General features: G+C 39.5%; 1 protein-coding gene across 1 annotated transcript in view; it reads left to right on the top strand.

Moving 5' to 3' along the window:
* ZNF280D (zinc finger protein 280D) overlaps positions 1-18,966 on the top strand; it is a 66,252-nt gene extending 47,286 nt beyond the window's left edge. The window contains exons 18-21 of the transcript XR_006169844.1: positions 838-971; positions 2,894-2,963; positions 17,826-17,913; positions 18,793-18,966. The gene's annotated coding sequence lies outside the window, so the exon portion shown is untranslated. The remainder of the gene's footprint in view (positions 1-837; positions 972-2,893; positions 2,964-17,825; positions 17,914-18,792) is intronic.

Raw genomic sequence — 18,966 nt, 5'->3', positions numbered from 1 at the left:
AAGGTAGGTTTCGGCAACAGTCCTTACACTCTTTAGAGCAAAAACTTTTGTACAGCATTGTAAAACTACCACTGTACTCTATTTAGATGTTCTGTTAATCTAAGCGTGCTCTTGGTTAGGTGAGCCAACCATTGAAGGGAAGTTGGGTTCCATCTCTACCGTCTGTGTGGGTAAGTTTGATCAGTCAGGTTGAGCTCAGTAGGCTACTAAAGAACTCTGGAAAACATTTGTCTTTTTGAGAATTATGTCTCTAAAAACTTATGAGGCTTGTGCATTTCTGTCAGGAGAAAGCTGACCCTTCCAAGTGTTGTTACCAGTAGACACTCTTAACAGGTAAGAGAAAATGTATTCCTTGTTGAAATTAAACCGAAACAATTCTGCATGAAAGCCAATGTCTCTTCCTTAACTGTGAGATAGTACTGAGTGATTTAATTGCACATGGAAATTGGTGTTTGGCATTGGTATCTTTAAAGCTGTTAAGCTGTGACCTCTTACTCCTGTTTGTATTCTGGCAGTAAAAAATGTATCTTCTGTCTTCTCACATCATACGTAGTTTATATTAATGTATTTGTTATCCAGTGTTTGCGTGCTCCTTAGAAATCCATTGTTTGAGAGGGGTTACAATCCACTTGCACTTCTGTGAGTGCTTCTTGATTGTATCTCTTACATCGTTTTGTATGTGACCATTCAATTCTGTGAAATAAAGAGATGGAGGAGGAACAGTGATAAAGTACTTTAAAAGTTGTTCTCCTGCTTCTCGCAGGATAGTAGGTAAAAATATATCCACCCTGAACTTCAGCCTCTGTGCAGTAACAGCTGTATTCTCTTTTTTTGTAGGTGGTGCTAAGGCTGCTAGGAATTTTTACTGAACAGAATCTCCAGAGAAAATACAAAGCAGCAAATGCTTGGTCTGTCAAGATGCCTCATTGCAATAAAAGATCAATAAGAAGCTACAGTATGGAAACTTCACTGTGAGTGGAATACAGAATATGTGGGGAAAATTGCTTCTGCTTTCAGTGTTTTAGTTACTTTAAGTAGAAGTCTCCCAGAAGAAACTGGGAGAAACTGATCCCAGATTAGATTCTGTGAAGCTTCTGACAGAACTGTTATCAGTGGCTTCATAGCACAAAGAAAGTTGATGTGAATGTAGTCTGATTTCTTGGGTATGATGTACACCAATTAGGTAAAGATCAGTGATCGTTAAAGTCACTTATTCTGAAATCAGATAATTCCTGTCTGTCAAGCTGAATATATTTCACTGCCAAATCTTCTGGGTAGGTGAAAAGTGCTTTCTACGTCTCATCCATGGCTACGTTAGACTATCTGCCTTTTATTTAATATGCTGAAAAAAATAGAGTTGAAAACTACATTTGTTGGAGACGATATTAAGCCAATACTGACTTCTTTATTTGTACAGCACCTAGAATTTTAGAGATGCTATAAACAGCAGTTTCACTTGCATGGCATTCTCCTAATGTAGGAAATGGACTTTCACTCCTGCGCTTTTTACACAACCGTATCTTTATTTCTCTGCCTTCAGTTTAAGGATGTGTATAGTTGTGTGTAATCAATTTAACAAAGCTGAGATATCAAACCAAGGAGGTTTAGAAAGAAAAAATAGTTCTAGGTTATAGAGTTAATATTCACCAATTTCATGGGAGCTCTCTTAATACCCCACCCTCCTGAATACTCTGCCAGATCAGTTTCAAGCTCAGGAATGTACTGAGCCTCACTGGAGAAAGAATTTTTATTTTGTTGATGGCTGACAATCCAGGGAACCAACATTCCAAGGTATAGATATTAAAAAAGAAAGGCAAGGAAAAAGAGATCTTATCTCACTCACTGCAACAGTAGTTAGAATACTGATTGTACAGCACATAATCAGACTTTCCTATACAGTGCCCAGTGGAAGCTCTAGAGGACGTTACTGAAGCTGAAAACAAGTGAATGAAAAGCAGATTAAAACATGTGAATTTCACAGCAGCATCCTTTAAAATTCCAGTGGGTTCTGTGTCAGATGCTTGTATTTTTCCATTCATATCATCAGCAAGATTTATGTTATAGGTTGTGCATGACTAGAAGAACTAACATGTAAAAGCAGATCAAAGAAAATTACAGAAGAACTTTATTCGCACATAATTGTGCTAATAAACTTAATTCACTAGGAACATGGATGTCTAAGATTCCCAATGCATATACTGAGTTTGAACAAAGATGTTCAAGAGCCGTTCTGCTGATTGCAGAAAGCCTCTGTCTCTGCGTGTGCTGTTAAGGTGAAGCAGACAAGCCATTACTATGGTGTAGAGGGATGGCTACAGTAGATGCCTACGGAGCAATATCTTACTAATCTTTGCACGCTTTCATAGGCTGTTAGAATGTGAGGTGGGGTAAATGAGTTTGCAAGGTTAACCAGCTGCATTTGTGAAATGGAGATACGTTTAACTGGATGCGATTTCAGATGTGAGAGCTCGTGTCCCTACAGGCAATCCAAGCAATGATTTCTCCTATTACCACAGGAACAAGAGGGTTTTCTTTTTTTAACAACACAATATATTTTTCAAAGTATGACTGAAAATCTGGATTGAACTCTCTAAGGCTCAACTAATTCAGTAATGAGCTAAGACTGTTTGGTATGCAGTAGCTGTACTGATGATTGCGTCTGTAACTGCAGCAACAATATAGAGCAAAATTGAAAATAGGAGTAATTGGACCACCTTCAGGCTTTGAAAAGCTCTTTGCAAAAGAGTAGAGACAGCAACTGTAAAATATTCTGATTTTCCTAAACTTGTATTCAAGAGTCTTGTCAGTGAAACATGATAGGTTTATTAAATATGCTATGGAATACTGTATGAGAAGGTTGCTCATCCCATACAATTTTTCTCCTTAATTTCAGCTGTATGTATGCTACTGCAGCTTCAGAACATCTGGGTACAGCAGTTTTTTTCTTTTCTGCACCTGCAAGTGTAAGTACACACATAAACAAAAAAGAAATTAAATCTTTCACAGAGCCAGAGAGAGTGGAAAAAAAAAAACCTCACAAAAAAACCACCAACCAGTAAGCCATGAAGCTCAGGGGAGCAGTATGACAAGTGCTGAGCTGTAAACAAGCTTGAGAGGGATTTAATTCTTATGACAAGCGCCAGTGGTAGCATCTCACATGGACTCAGCATATGCACACATTTCAGAGGAGGAATCACAGAGGACTTAATGCAAATGTAAAAAAGCTTAGAGCACAGCAGCCTGTGCTGCTCTAAAAATAACCTCACAAATCAGGATGAGCTAGGGTTGTAATTATCTTGATTTTTCAGAATTTTGCTTGTAAGAGAGTTTCTGGTTTACACTTATACTGTGATTAGACTTTATAACCCAAACTGCAAATGGTTTGGGGCATGGATTTTGTTATAGGACAAGTATAAGACCTAATTAGGTGGTATTTTAAGGGTGATAGTAGAATATAAAGGCTGAGTAACAGCTTCTGTACTCAGTTTTAAAGAAGCTTATTTTAGGTCGGAAGCTTTTTGTTGCTGTTGTTTGTGAAGGAAGGAGAACTGAGATGTAATTTGGTATCCAGATTAAATTTTAAAAGCATCTAACGCACACTTGTTCCCTAATTACAGTCATGTCTTTTCTCTTTCAAATATGCTTCTAACTGCCTTGTTACTTCAACAGCATTCTGAAAAGTACAGGCTGCAAACCATAACCCGCAGTCTGTATGCAGGCAGATTTCCCCACGGCAGTTGATCAGTTTGTGCTGCAAGACACAGCCAGTTTTCACATAACCTTCAGGCAGGTTTGAGATGAGTAGCATGCTCCCTGTGCTCCAGCTGCTACACAGCTTTGACTCATTTACAAAAACAGAGCTGTGCTCTATTCACCTTGGATCTTCAGTCAAGCTGTTTTCACAGATTCAGGGAGTTGTAGAGGTTGGAAGGGACCTCTGGAGATCATCTAGTCCAACCCCTTGGTAAAGCAGCTTCCTTGCAGTAAGTTTATTTTCTGCTTTCCTCAGTCTTCCATTAATTAGATTAAATTTACTAGGAAAGGGTTAATAATCCCTGGGGGTATAGTTTTTGATTGTCTGCAGGCTGAGTTAAATTCTGCTGTGCTGAACTATAATTAGCTAAAATGCTTTCTAATCATCATTTCCTAGATTTCCTAGCAAAAACATGCAATATTTACAAGAAGTCTCTTGGACCATGTCTGTCTTGCTCACACTGATTGACAACTGGGTATAAAATACCAATTCCCAAAGTACTGTTATGTTTTTTTTAAAAAAATTGGACTTTAAATACAGTTTTATGATACTGATATTTCTGAATACTGATGCTGATGCTTTTGAATGAGATTTTTTTCACAACTGGAAATTGGGTGTGCAAATTACCCTTCATTTCATAGAGTCAACAAAGTTGGAAAACACCTCCAAGATCATCCAGTCCAACTGTCCACTTACCACCAGTATTTCTCCCCTAAGCCATATCCCTTTGTACAGCATTTATTTGTGTAATGTAAATAAGCCTTCAGCTTAGTCGTCATCATGGTGTAGTGGTCAGAGTTGATCGTTTGGAAATCCAGAAGGCTCTCTCCTTTGTTATCCTAAAAGCCAGTGCATGCCGCTTTACCTGCTGAGGGTTGCATCTTGAACTACTACTTTGATGGAGAATTCACTTGTTGCCCCTCAGTGGGTTATTGATTTGACAACTCCAGCTCGTAGCAGTGACTCTGCATCCCATCGCTGTTAATGACATATCCAGGAAACTGTTGTCTTTGGCCTCATATTGCTTCAACAGGTCCTGACAAATTCTCGTACGGTGTTCTTTCTGTTCCTGGGAGAGCATCTGTGGGACCTGCATGGTGCAAGCATTGTGATATTTCAGCATTACAACCATCCTTTCCAACACATTGAAGCTGATACTCAACTCTGTACACAATTTCCTGGTCATAATGGAGATGAACTGATTCTAATGCTCTTCCTTTTGGGGTGTGATGGCTGTTCATGACTGTCTGAACATGGTTTGTGTTTCACATTGCTGTCATCCCTGCAGAAGAACACCACCCACCACCTCACTGTGCTCACATCCATTGCTTGGACTCCGTAAATGTTCAGTAAATGTCAGTGGGTGCGTTTTTTTCTACATAGAGGAATTCAGTTCCCCCCCTTTGCTTTTTACGTGCTTCCATGGCAGACGCCATTCTGTCAGAGTGCCCCTTTGCTGCCATCTGTTGCATGGTAACAAAATTTAGCAGAATATTGGTGGGAAGGTTCAGCCTCTACTGCCATATCACCAACATCCATGTCTGACATTGTAGGCCAAGGTGATAAAATAGGAGGCATTTCTTTCAGAGCAGCACTTTTGTAATAGAAGCTCACTTTGTTTTGAAGTTAGTGTTATAATGATTTGCAAAACTGTAAATGAGCATCATCATTTAGGAACCTAGAATTATTTGCCTTACTTAATACAATTTCCTGACAGGAGCAATGTATGGGAGAAGAGCCAAATATTAACACAAACAAAACCCCTTTGACTTATAGTAGTGGACAGAATTTCTATAAATACGACAAATATCCAATTCTTTAAGAGAGTCTCCTTTTATTGTTGCTAATGAAAAAAGGCTAATTGAACTTTGATTTTGCATGCTTTACTGAATCTTGCTGACTATTCTAGTGCTATAACCAAAAACAAAGAAAGAGCAAGCTGCCAGTTTGTATAGCTACGTCAGATAGCTTACAATTTAAATCATGCTTGTGCTAAATTTAATAAGAGTGAGACCACTACTTGTCCTTTGGCTGCATATATTGGTCCAAATACTTAGAATGCTGAAATACTGAGCTTCTACAAAAGAGAGATTTCACTTAATAAAAGCCAGAGACTCAGTCTGCATGAAGATCAAAATTACCAGAATACGAAATTATCCTAAACTAACATGCTGGGTTTGAACTGCACTACATTAATTTCAACCCTCTGTGGATGCATAGGCCAAACATCAGTAGCCTGCAAGATTTGTTAAAAGCTTTACTATCCTAATTCACACTGGAGTATTTTAATGACAGCTGTTAAAATTCTCAGACTTCACATCCATATTCCCTTCCTCGCAGACACCTGTAATGGTTTTCATCTGTTTTCTTTGTTATTCCCTCTGCTCATTTAAATGTAATGTAGGTTTCTCATCACTCCAAGTGGATTAACTTTTATATAAATTACTGAAATGCACAGATGCAGGCATGTGTGCACACATATCCCAGAAGAGTAGAGGATAGAATTTTGGTCTGGAATGTACAGCAGGCTAAGAAAAAAACAATGCAACAATCCTGATGTCTTTCTTTAAAACTTTAAAACAAAACTTCTTTTGCATGGCCAGTAAGGTGTGGCCTTCTGAAGCTCCTCCTGAGGTTTCTTTTTTCTCTATCTGTTCATAAATGAATACTGCTCCAGAATTGAAGAAATTCATTCTATTTACGCTGTTGGTATTTTATTGCTTATCACAGGGTCTTTCCTCCTCCCCTTTCAGTCCATCTTTTATGATTTATGTTAGATAGAATCATGGCTTTGCTAACTTTTTCATGGGATGGATTGACCTTATTTGGAGAGTATTGCATTTCCCTAAGGTTTTATTCATTGTAAGGACCTTTATTCTGCAAACAGTGTGCTAATGAGAAGCACAAATTAGTGTTTTAATGTGATATCTGATTGAGATTCCTATTAAACCTGCCTTGATTCATCTCCAGTTTAGGCAGTTCAGGGTGCCAGCCTTGTACTTGCACTTGAGTTAGCTCACAAACAGCTTGGGTGCAGTGTTTGGTAAAGCAGGGCTTCTGAACAGTCTGAAACTGGTGTTAAACCATGTAAACTTTTCTACTGTCACAGCTCTGTTTCTTACAACACCTCACTCTTCACATTTGTGAAGTCATGTTGGTACTGTGCAGTTGGACTCCACTGTGTGAGATCAGCTGAGATGTAGTCATTAAGAATCTAATCTACAGAAGATGCATGCTGCAATATTGGTCGAATTCAATTTTAGTAGGAAATCAGGCTTGTTATGTATCTCATTTAATTCCCTTACTCATTGAGCAGGGAGCAAAAGAATAACTTAATGTGGGTGAATGTTACTTGCTCTCTGCAAGCACTCCTCGCAAACCAGCTGTGTTGCCCGCTTAGCTGAAAGAAAAGTCTACTGGCATGAAGGCTCTGGAAATTGGGTTTGCCTTTACAGCCCACATGTGAAGCTGATAGGCTTCAGTTCATCAGACAAGCATAGCTTTAAGGATAAAGTGATACTCTGCACTTGGATGAAGATGTGGTCCTTGTAGTTGCTGATGAGGATTGGGATAATGTGAGACTTAGGTGGCGAGGTAGTGGTCTCATGAGGAAAAAATGATAATGCAAAAATGTAAAATATTTCCCTTGAACAAAGCCAGTTCTTATTTGTTTTGTCTTGATTTTAGCTAGTTAGAGAACTAGAAATAACATCCTGCTATTAGAACTATGTAACGTGGCTTTTTAACTCCAACACTTTGATATCTTACAGAAAGCCATTATCTGACATACCTTAAAAGCAAAGAAGGGCATGTACCCAATAATAAAAAATATTGCTGCTTTTAGTGACACAGACCAGTAAGTAAAATATTACCCGTGCATTGTTTAATGTGTCAAAATACTGTTTAATGAGAAAAGGTATATAAATGCACGGAGCAGGGTAAGGCAGCTCCTAATACCTTCATTGCTGCCTGTCAGAAGATGACAGTCCTATCAGTAAATAAACAAGCCTGAAGGGATAAATAGACAGCTTATAGAAATTGCCTTCAGAGTGATCTCTAAACAGAGAAGATGCAGCTTAAGCCTGCAAATTTCAGTGCAGTTTCTTTGGCAATAGCAATATTCAAATATCTGAGGTGTCAAAAAATGTTTCCCTCTTTCTATTCTGTAGGTTGGGATTTGCAGTGTTTTTGGGTTTTTTATTTAAATATCTTCATTAAATATTAGTTCTGCCCATTAAAAAATTGTTTAGCCACAAGCATTATTCTGACCTGTAGAATTCAACCTACCAATGACACTTCTAACAAATGCACTCGTTGGGTTTTTTCTTTCAGAATTCATGGGCCTCTTTCTCTTCCTTGAGCCGTATCAGAGCAGTACCATGAACAAAGTGCTGATCTGACCACTGGACGTGGTTCTGGGGTTTCAGCATAATGTTTTTGAGGCTCATTCCAATAATAAATTACTATTTTATTGGTGATTCTGCTAACATATGGCAAACATAAATTGTTTTTTCATAGTATAAGCAACATAGCTTCCATTAAATCTCTGCTAAGATTAAAGAGCAGTAAATTGCTAATAACCCAATTATTCATTTGATGTATTTTCTGTTGAATTATTTAACACCTTCTTTTCTATCTTAACATATAATCTACTTTAGAAATACCACTACTAATCAGGTTACCAAATTTTATATCGTATGTTCGGATTTATTTATTTTGAATCTGTATGTGATGTTTACCTGAGAAGCAATAAAGGCAGACTCAATTTCTGATAAATTAATGCGTGAATATTAATGTAGCAGATGTTTTTTAAAGTGCTTGCCAAAACTGATGATGTTTAAACCAGGACATTTGGCAAAAACAAAGCAAGAAGCTCATGAAAATATCTGTAAAGGAATAATAGCTGTTAGAAGTCAGAAACCTTAATTCTTTACAGATCTGGAAGTAGAGTTTGCTTTGCTGATAGCTTGTTGAGCTGTGAATTCTTGATTGTGCACCTTATCCTGTGCTTTCAGGAAAGTGCTCACTGCTGTATGTAGCAAACAGGAGCAAAGGTCGAAAGCGTGAAGGTAAGAAGAACATGTAGCCATAGTGTTCCTCTGTCTCATTTTGCTATGCACACTTTGCAAGGCAAAATCTCTGTTTAATGGTTAAGGATAGAAGTTTGAGACATGGAGAAGAAGGGAGCAGGAGAAAGGTGGCAGTTTATTTTAAAAGACATATTAAAACCTGTACTTAATTTGTGTCTGTTTTATACCATTCCAATTAGCTAAATGGTGGTGCATTTGTTTTAATGTACTTACCCAAGCAATCTGTCTGCTAGTTGCTAGTTTTTACTTACAGATTGCATTTTGGTGCCATCATCTGTTGAGAATGTATAATGGCAACATGGGTCGGTCTGGATCCTGAGACATCTCAGATTGCACGACACTGCTTGTTGTGTGTTTTGCATGTAACTTCAATTCTTGTGCTCACAGAAAGGCCTTATGTATGCTGTTTTTGAAATATATATATTTATGTATGTATATACATACTCTGTAGCAGTCATTGTCTCTTGGGTTGGTTGTCACATGTGAAAACCAGTAAAGACAAAGCAGAGGTTTTACAAGGTGATGAATGGGACAAGGTAAACTACATAATAGCGTCTCTAAGTTGTGTTTTTGTAGCCACTTTGTCAAAAACAACAGTCTTTTCTTAAATTTGGCAGTAAGTTTACGTGTTGTAGTTTGGAAACTTCTGTTTTGTTTTCGTGAAGAGTTTCATGAGCAAAACTATTTGAGGACAGTTAATACTGACTTAATTCTGCAGCTTTAGAAACTGGAGCTAAAGCTTCCATCTACTTTTCTGGGAGTATTCTGTGTTCTCCTCAATAATAGCAATTACAGAAGGAGATATGAGTGGTTTCTTTGCATTTAAATTCAGAAGGTCATCCAGAGACAAGAAGGTTCAGTGTGAGCCTTAATCGCTGTAGTACGTGCATACAGTGTATCAAACTTCTCTAGCTGTGATCTGAGGTGATAGGAAGGTTCCTTTCTACATATGTAGAATATGTAATAATTAATATGCTCATTGTCAGTGGGTGATGAACTTCTTTCCATTCATCACTTCATTCTCAGCCTCAGTCCAACCAACTTATTCCATATTACCAACTTTCATTCCTTACCAACTTTCTTCATATGTGATGAAGATGAAGTCAGACTTAAATTGTTGAAGTTTGAGTGAAAGTCTGTGTCTGAGTTGATTGTATTCTGGTAAAAGTCAGTACGTCGCCTTCAGGCAGATGTATCTGGCAGGCGTATCTGCTTCTCTTCATTGGCAGTAGTGTGAGCTCAGACAGACTCAGCTGGAAATGCTGCTGTAGAGATTTGAGCTTTGCTAAGAATGGCTCACGTGTAATATCTCCACGTTGTCACAAAAGAAACTCCGTGATGAACATTTACAAAATCCTACCAAAATAAATAATCTACAAAATATGTGTTATAACTCAGTGAAAGGTCTGTGCTGCACTTTAAGCTGCTCAGGTGAACTCAAAACTTGTCACTGATTTTTGCACTCTCTTAATCTTCCTGTTTATTCTGTGCTTCATTAAAGTCAATCTCTGCAGGACAAACTGTCACTCAGGCTGGGCCTGTCCTGCTGCTCGCAGCCTCTGGGGAGCACCCTTCATCCTGATAAATGGTCTATGAGGAGAGCACATGTCAGAGAGAAACCCTCTGTGAAGCTAAATAGATTAGTCTCTTCCCTCTGAAGGTCTCAGTGGAATGCAGTAGGCACAATCGTTAAAGCAGATTTGGAATACGACGCTGAGTTCAGAAAGATACAGATTGGTTCTAGTAAATTTTTAAAGGGAAAATTTGCAGCACGAAGCTTTCACCACCAGAACGGACACTGTGTTGGCCCAGAGGTTACTGAAATTGTTCTTGTTGGCTTTTTCATGGAGTTTTTGCTTCACTGGAAATCGGGGTGACCTCAGGTATTTTACAGCACTGGCTCTATCTTTTCATCCAGTGCTTACTGAGCTGATGCTTTTGGTCTAAAGGAATTCCCTTTGGTTAGGGCAAGCTTAGCCAGACCTCAGTTCTTAGTGTCGATAGTTTTACTGTCACATCCTTTTTCCTGTATTACTGAGAGGGAATGGAGAGGAAGGGCTTTCAGAGCTTTTCCCCACGTCTGTTTGTGTCCCGAGCAGCCTTTTCTCTCGGCAGAAGTTTCCATTCCTCTGCTTTTGTGATTATTCACCATTTTGCAGATGTTTGGTAATAAAAAAAAAAAATTGGTAATGGAAAAAAAACCAAGTTTCAAAATAGCATGTTGAAAACTTTCATAATCACATGATACTATTGTTTCTAAACTGGATCTTGTTTTTTGCAGCATTAATACATGTTCTGTCTGCCTGGGAATATTTGGTAGACAATAATGGCAGTGGTAGTACAAAAGCTGAAAGAGGTAACACGAGGAAAAGAGTTCTGGGAGACTCTTTTAAACTCTCTTGTATTGTTGTTTATTTAAATGCAAATCTTTCAGTTAAAAAAAAAAAAAAAAAAAAAAAAAAAAAAAAAGAAAAAAAAGGAAAGAAATGTCCAAAATCTGATAAATATTCAGTAGCCTTGGTGGATTCATGAATGTGAAACTGCAGTTATGGAAACTGTGAGTCAGAGAGAAGTTGGCCAGGAAAACAGAACACTTTGATATTTTTTTAAAGGAAGAACAGAGTGTAGCAAGCTCTCAAAATAAGCCAAGGCCCACAGTGTATCTTCACGTCCTGTAACTGTGTGCTTCAGAAGTCATCCCTTAAAAATAATCCATGTAGGAAAAAAATCCCGTTGGTTTTCTTCTGGCAGACCGAAGCAGTACTGAATTCAGACAGCTATAATTAGTGCAGCCTTCTGCTTTGCAGTCAGTGCATGACAAGTGGCTGTGGAGGCGCGGTGTCTTGTGTTAGCAGGGCGTTGTTGTGAAGGCTGGGAGCAGGTCACCGTGCACAATTGCAGTCAGGAGCAGGGTATGGAAATGCCATTCTGCTCTGAGTGCATTATTTCAGATTCAGGGAAAGCAGCCCTGCCTGGGCTGAGATGGTCAGGCTGAACACAGTCTGATGTGGATAGGCAGAAAAGCTCATCTTTCTGTCTGTCTGTTAGTGCTTGTTTGGTGTGTCTTTCACTCCCTGAGCAGTGTGAGACTCGGCTCTGCTATCAATGTGTTAATGACTTAATTCTTTAAGTTTAAAATGTACTCGATGTATTTAAAAGAATCTCCCTGTTTCCAGAGTATCAGCAACAAAAATATTTCCGAAAAGGGGCCTACAGGAAAGCCTGGATGCATTTTTACTGAAGTGTCATGAATGTCATGTTATTCCATGGCTTTATTGCTAAGCTGTTTAATTACACTACTTACACTTGGGACACTACCAGCTAGAAAGGATTCTAAAGTTTGTTTGCGTTAAATCAACACAGCATAAACAGAACTCAGAACGCATCTTTGTGCCTTAGGTAGAGGTTACAGCAATCTGTGGTTTAGCATTTGCTGTGTTTTAGTATTTTTCTTTTTTCCATGTTTCCACTCTATCTCATGAGTTCGTTACACGTGCAATATAACGTGAGCTTGATTAGCATTATTGGTGTTATGTCCTTTGCTTGCAAACTCTGCCTGTTTTATTACTGAATTATATGTTTTTAGCAATATTATTTAGAAAAATGTCAACAGATGCCTGGGATTTTTTTTCTGTTCTTACTCGGCTCAGTTTAAATTACTGTTCAAATATGAGGTCAAATACAGTGCTGTAAACTCTATCTACTGCCTTAACAGTTACTTAACATTGACTGGGACTGGCCAGAAAATAGACAGAGATCTGTGCCATTTTGATACACAAAACATACTCATTTTTTGAGTACTGCTTTAGGAGAAATGAATTCTCTGCTGTAGTTGAGGGCACAGAGGGTGCATTTTCCTACATCAAGGACTGATGCTTATTTGGAATTATTTAATGTCATGCAAGAAATCCTTCTTTTTTTCTTTCTCCTTTTCTGAATTAGGTAGAAAAAATAAATGTACAGTCCTTCTGGAAACAAGCACTTTGTCTAACAAGTAGGTCAGAAGAAATTGTTCTGTTCAGGTTGATTTTTAAAAAAGGAGAAAATACTTAGAGAGTGAATCTTGCAGCCTGGGTAATAGGAATTTTGTTTGATGCAGCTGCTGGTGAGGAGTCTGATGTCAAAATGCTGTGGTACATATAAGTAGCAATCAGTAAAGATGAATTATTTAGGGGACAGCATAAAAATGGACGAGTATTAAAGTAGAATCCATTCACTATATAAGCACTAAAGAACACATGAATTCCCAGCAAATTTACAGTGACATGTTTGAAATCTCAATTTATGTGCATACAAACAAAGCGTGAGGAATATTTTAATGTCTAGATGCAAATAAGTTGCATATAAGTTTTAACTAAACTGTATGAACTAACTGTTAAGGATCAGGTACCTTCAAACTTCCTCCGTGTGTGAAAGCAGATGTGTGAGTGCAAATGATTTAGATGATGACTTTGTCAGATAAATAACAACATCTGGAAATGGAGTGGTGTCAGTTAGGGAGCAGCGCTTTGACTGACTGCAACCTGGAAGGTGGAGATGAGGGAGTTTAATAGCAGCAGCTCTCCCTGTGCAGCTCTTGGAAGGTTTTAACATGACTCCAAGGTAGAGAGCAGATCTGTAGTAGAAATGCTGGCAAAAGGAGACAGACTGATTCAGGCAGTTCTGTCTGCTAGACACCAAATGCATTCTGAGGCTACAAGTGACCATTTGAAAAACAATCTTGGCCAAAACCAAGCAGAGTCTCTACAGCAGAGGGGTCAAAGAGAAAGTCTCAATTAAATTGGGTTGCCTAAAATTCTTCAAGAGGAGGTGTGCATGTGCTTTCCCAGGTGCTATGGTATGATACCTTCTGCTTTTTCTGTCTGCAGAAGCCAAGTCCCAGCAGTACTCTGGGATCCTGGAGAGCCCAGTAAGAGTTGTCATCCCAAACCCACTGGCAGAGAAGTCATCCCACAGAGTGGAAGAAGAGGAATAATCCTTACCTGTAAATTCAGATAGGCAAGGCCTGTAAGATGTTTTGCAGCTAGGGCAAAAGCTGAGGTCAGGAACTGGGAATGCCAGAAGGAGTGCTTGGAGAGCAAGTGCCTGTGGGATGGTAAGGAAATGCTAAGTACAAAACTGAGAAAAAAGGATGATCTCTCTGAGAATACTAAAATGATCTTCTTAACCTACAATTGCCCATGTCTGAATAGATACAAGCGTAGGAAGCTTTTAATAAATTAAAAAGGAAGAGCAGAGTTGTTTTTTTAAGGCAGAAAGTGACATGCATAAACCTGGGAGTGAGATCATGCACCTCTTTAAGCCAGTGATAAAAAAACTTTTTGACTTTAAGATGAAGGTTTTTACCCACATGTTGATGAGCAGAGAGGCTGGTAAGAGCAGTGGCAATTATGCACTGTGGTGGTGTGTTCTGATAGAACAGTGATGTCCTTTGAGAGGTGGTGATGAAGCCATTCAGTGCAGTACAGGTATAGACATTCTCATTTTTGGGATGTTCCTGCTGTGTGACAATGACAAACATTGTTGCAGGGTACATCAGGGCAGTAAGATAAAATAGCTTTCTGGATGCTACACAGTACAGACAAAACCAGAATTTAGGCACACTTAATCCTCAGTCTGTGTCCAATTCTACTAATTGCTCCAAGTCTCCATGCTGTTGTCACATACAAAGGTAATTACATGTTTGAAGCTTCCCTGCTAGCTGCTTGTGGAGCTGTTCAAGAGCCCATAGGTGAGGGGGGAGCGAGACTGTGAGTCTCTCATTGTTAGAAGAAACAGGGTGAGCAAACGCCACGTGCAGAATTAGTGCTCTGATTAGCAGAAGAAAGAACTCAGTGCTACTGTTTAAAGTGAAATTGACAAATTGGGGGATTATTAATCCACAGAATGTAAGAAAATTGCTGTAGGTGTTCAGGTCCTCCAGTGTTTGGAGTCTATTGCTTTCAGGTACAGTTGGATTTTGTGACTGTAGTGTGCAGATAGTATTAAAATCCATTTGTGCCAACTGTTTGAAATACAGCCTGTTGTGAATGCAGTGTTAAGCATTGTGGGAGCTGGGAACATTATGAGAGAAACAAAATGTTGGTATGGCCATTTAGCCCATGTTTGAGATGCTGAACTACACAAGCAGAAGGAGATAAAAAGGAAAAAAAAAACCCTGAAAATCTGGATAGGTGGAAGTTCTAGCAAATCACTGATTACTTAATTGTATCATTTGCCTCAAAGACAAAAGCATCCTGTGTCTTCGTTCTGCTGCTGGAGTTTAAATTCAGAATATTCATGTTCCTTGCTGTTTTCTTTCCTCCAACACAATTAAAACATCTCCTGCCCTATAGTCAGCAATAAAAGAAGCACGTTGATACTGCTTTCAAATGTATGTATTATCTAGAAGGCAAGCCTATGCAAAATGTTTTCCAAATGAACTTGGTTAAAATTTCAGAAGAATAGATGGATGTGAGGTGGGAATTTCTAGCGTGCCCAGTAATAACAGAAAAGTAAAAACTATATGTCTGTTTTAGCCACATATCCCTAAAGAAGAAAGAAAAGAAACTGTAGAAAAAGTTATATACCATTAAAGCATTTAATGCAGATTGCCATAAGGCAAGATAACAACACTTGAATGTTATGAACTGCAGAAACTCTATAAACACATTATATTTTAAGTGCTTAATCTGTTTTACAAACTATGTACATTATTCTGCTAAATAAGATGAATTGGGATTCAAGAAGCAGCACATCCTGACAAATGTCCTCCTAAAGGCATCCATTAATATAAATCAACAGTAGCAATTTTGTTTGATCATTTATTTGCAAGAATCATTAAGGTTTAATTAGCATAATTATTCCCTGTGGGACTGCATGTCACATAAATGACGAATGGCATTATCAATATTTAAAAGATAAGTATGTAATGTTCAGAGTACTTAAACAGTACTCTGCAGGTGGTGTCCAGCTGCAGCAAATTAGGTTAAGTTTGATTTCTAAATTGTAGAAATGTAATTCCAGATGAACTGTTCATTTCAAAAAGTACCAAGCCTGTGCACTGCACAAAGCATCAGCACACGACCAACTCTGTGTGGAGTTCCTGCAGTGTGTGCGCATCATCTTCTGATTTCAGGTGAGCAGCTCGCCTTACTTGATGCATCAGGTGAGATGCATTGATGTAGGGAAGTAAGGGAAGGATGAGAGCTCAGCTGTGGGGTGGGAAAGTGAGCAAACTTTTGGTGCTGGGGAGCCCCACTTCTGGTGACACATGCAGTGGAGGAGGAGGGTGCGAGGTGGGGAGCCTCATGCTGAGCTGCCACTGCCCAGCCAACTGGTGAACTGCATTTCTTTTAGCACCAACTTGCTGTTTTACCAGCAGTGAAATGTGTCATTAACCACTGCGTGCTCTTCTTTTCTCTGAAGGGCTCTGAATAAAACATGAGGGAATGCACTGAGCTGCCCCAGGACCCACAGATGTCCCTGCACAGGGCTGGGAAAGCAGAGCTTCCAGCAGCCCAGGGCTTGTGGCACTGGTAGGGCTGACTGCAGGGCCAGGCGCCAGTGTGAGAGATCAGAATCAGTTTCACGTTGCTCTCAGCCCTTTCTGGGATTGACGTTTCTGTTTATTGCCCTTCAGTTGTCCTCCCCATTAGTTCAGCCATGTTGTGGCTTAGGTTTGCAGTTACAGATTAGTTTGTTAAATTCTCTGTTAGACGCTGAAGTTGGAACATGACATCTTTCTTAGTTTTTTCCCTCTCTGCTGAATCCCTCTTTCGAGTCCCTCACCTATTGAATTACCCACAAATGTTAAAATGAACTCTTTGGAGTTACTGTGTTTGATGGCATTGAGCAGGAAGGAGAGAGGTGCCGCTTTCTTCTAAGCACTTCTCTTGCTGTTGTCTTTGCATTCCAGTTAAGATACATGCAGACACCTGGGTTTGGTGCTTCCAATGAAGTGGGCAGTGCAGGGTGTTGGTGCCATCCCACCTTTTTACTGGGTGCACCATTTACTACATTTACTATGGGGGCTACTATAAGGAAGAAGAATAAATAAATCAGAGCTCACATTGAAAAATCTGAATGAACTACATAAAGGCTTCTGGATGAGGTTTTATGTGCCCAGCTTCCACACCCATCAACATGTAGATCCTTGGCTGGATGTCAGCGTTAATTTGCATCAGAAGGAGCTCATTTCTTTTGCTTGAATGACAGAATCGCAGAGCTGAACTTAGGATCTCAACTCATTTTCAGTTTAACTGGGGGGACAAGAGTTTGGGAGTGCATAAAGCCCTTGCTGCGCAGAGCAGAAGTGCCATTACAGAAGTAGTCATACGAAATCCTGTGTATGTGTTCTGCATCAGACATTTGCTTAAAAAAAGAGAGTGATTACAGGTGAAGCAGAAAGCCTGGTGATCGTACTTTGTATATTCCCCTGTGTTTGCTGGTTGGATTAAAAAGAGCATGGTGGACATGGTGCTCTAATTATTTTTTAATCATCGTATGCTAGCGAAGTTGTGCCAAATGCAGAGGAAAATGCCCTGCTCCATAACCCGTGCAGATCCAGCAGCCCATCAGCCAGCTGGCAGGGAGCTCGGAGTGTGCTGTGTGCTGTAAGAGCTCATTTCCCAGCTCACTGAATGGAACACATTCCTGTTGGATGGTGTACGAAACCTGGCTGGTGGTGGGGGTGTCGTCATTGTCTTTTTTCAGGATATCTGTAAGAAGGAATTGAACTGCAGTACAGATTGAAATACGAAGGAACTACAGAATACAGGGCGCTTACAACATGACTAAGCAGGATAAGAGATGCAGAAAGCCACAAACTTGGTATTGATAGGAGTAGTAATAATAGGACAGAAACACACAGGGAAGACATGAAAGAAATGGGCAGTGAGCCCAAGGGAGTGCCCACATTGAGCCTGAACAAATCCTGAGTGCTGTATCATGACCTGAAACCGAGTGAAGAAAAATGTCCTGATTGTCTGCTTTTGTTTCAGTGTCCAGAAGGGTTTGGTCTGCAAGGTTCAAGAAGTACCTGCATTTAATGCCAATATGGAAATGAAGAATTGCAAGTATTGTATAGAGGTAAGACTGTGGGGTGAAAACATGATTTTGTCAACACATAAGCTAGAAGGGATTGTCTCACCCATCTGCATGCACAGAACAGAATCAAATGAAGTTGTGCTACTCTACAGTTCCTAAATACACTCCCAGCAGAATAGCTGAGGAGTTGTGTTGGTGTTATCCTGCTCTTATAACAATAATCATTGTGCATACAGCCAGTGAGATCCTCTGTATAAGAAACGTCAGAGTGTAACGTCTGTGGAGCAGAATTCACCCGTTGTGGTCTTTGGAATGTATGTAACCCTGTTATTTTAAAAACTGTTTCCTTGGTGGAATCAGCACACACCTTAGGTGCTTGGAGAGCTTTATAAGTCAAGAATTGATGTTAATAAGAAATAAAGAACTCTGAGTTTACCTAGAAATACATGTTACATGTAGATACAGGTTACTATAGATAAAAATTCTGATTTGTTCCATTATGTTCCATTACTGATAGGAAAATAGGTGGGGAGGTGAGAACCTCATTGTGGCCTTCCAATATTTAAAAGGAGAGTATAAACAGGAGGGGGTACATCTGCTAACGAGGGTGTATAGTGATAGGACAAGGGGGAATGGTTTTAAACTGAGACAAGGGAGCTTTAGGTTGGATATTAGGAGGAAGTTTTTCACACAGAGCGTGGTGATGCCCTGGAACAGGTTGTCCAAGGAGGCTGTGGATGCCCCATCCCTGGAGGCATTCAAGGCCAGACTGGATGTGGCTCTGGGCAGCCTGGTCTGCTGGTTGGCGGCCCTGCACATAACAGGGGATTGAAACTGGATGGCCATTGTGGTCCTTCTCAACCCAGGCCATTCTATGATTCTGTGTTGGTCTTTGGATGCTGACAGCTTTAACTCTATCAGAACAGCTGAACAGAGATGGAAACCTATAGATGAGCCAGAGAAATGCTGCCCCTGAAGATGAGTTTCTGGTCATGTCTTCCTAAGATGATCCTTTCTGGCTTGAGATGCTCCATTTATTCTCTTTGTGCTTTGCAAACTCAATGCTGTAACTAAATATTAAAACATCATCAGGAA

This window comes from Centrocercus urophasianus, unplaced genomic scaffold (assembly GCF_019232065.1).
Source record: "Centrocercus urophasianus isolate 14NV4802_14NV808 unplaced genomic scaffold, USGS_Curo_1.0 seq_23, whole genome shotgun sequence".
Taxonomy (NCBI): domain Eukaryota; kingdom Metazoa; phylum Chordata; class Aves; order Galliformes; family Phasianidae; genus Centrocercus; species Centrocercus urophasianus.
This window is presented reverse-complemented; position numbering and strand designations above follow the sequence as displayed.